The sequence below is a fragment of the Myotis davidii genome, unplaced genomic scaffold (genome assembly GCF_000327345.1).
Source record: "Myotis davidii unplaced genomic scaffold, ASM32734v1 scaffold431, whole genome shotgun sequence".
NCBI lineage: Eukaryota > Metazoa > Chordata > Mammalia > Chiroptera > Vespertilionidae > Myotis > Myotis davidii.
In genome coordinates, this window is record NW_006282878.1 from 121,352 (window position 1) to 121,784 (window position 433).

The window sequence follows — 433 nt, forward strand, 5'->3', positions numbered from 1 at the left end:
CAGAGAGGAAGGGAGAGGGAGAGAGAGATAGAAGCATCAATGATGAAAGAGAATCATTGATCCGCTGCCTCCTGCACGCCACCCCCCCACCGGGGATGGAGCCCACAACCTGGGCCTGTGCCCTGACCGGGAATCGAACCGTGACCTCCTGGTTCATAGGTTGATGCTTAACCACTGAGCCATGCTCACCGGGAGGAGAACCATTTTTAAAACAATTTTATTGGTTGATTTTTAGAGAGAGGAAGGGAAGGAGAGCGAGAGAGAGAAAAAAATCAAAAAACAAAAAACACCACATCATCTTGTTCCACTTACTGATGCATTCATTGGTTGCTTCTTGTATGTGCCCTGACCGGGGATCGAACCCACAACCTTAGTGTATCTGGATGATGCCCTAACCCACTGAGCCACCCGAACAGGGCACTAGACCTTTGTT